Source organism: Octopus bimaculoides, chromosome 19 (assembly GCF_001194135.2).
Source record: "Octopus bimaculoides isolate UCB-OBI-ISO-001 chromosome 19, ASM119413v2, whole genome shotgun sequence".
NCBI lineage: Eukaryota > Metazoa > Mollusca > Cephalopoda > Octopoda > Octopodidae > Octopus > Octopus bimaculoides.
The window spans coordinates 42,625,205-42,625,840 of NC_068999.1; positions in this window are offsets into that span (position 1 = coordinate 42,625,205).

The following is a 636-nucleotide window of genomic DNA, read 5'->3' on the forward strand; positions in this document are numbered from 1 at the left end:
ACGTATGTATGTATAGATGGGTGCAGTGCTGGAAGGAGGAGAGAGCGGAGAGGGAAAAGAATAGAATGACGCGATGTGATGTTTTGTTGCAAGTTTGCTTGCAACAGAATATATACAGGACATATGTAAAATATGTTGATTGATTAGGTTGGATTGTGAATAGCTAAAAAGCCCAAGTCGTAATTTCCCTGACAAGAAGGGAAGACGAAGAATGACACGGATAAGAAAATGAATAGATAGATAGACAGATAGATAGATAGATAGATAGATAGATAGATAGATAGATAGAGAGTGAAAGAGATAGATGGATGGATAGATATATAGATAGGTAGATAAACAGACAGACAGATAGATGGATGGAGAGATGGATTGAAAGATATGTAGACAAAAAGACAAATAAATAGACTGGTAGAAAGATAGCCAGACATACAGACAGACAGATAGATAGATACATGGATAGGTAGATAGGTAGATTTATTGATTAATTGATTACTTGATTGATTGATTGATCGATTGATTGGGTGCCAGTTCGATAGATAGATAGATTATAAACATAGATATATATAAATATGTATATGCATATATGTGTTGTGTGTATGTATATATATATATATATACATATATATATATATATAT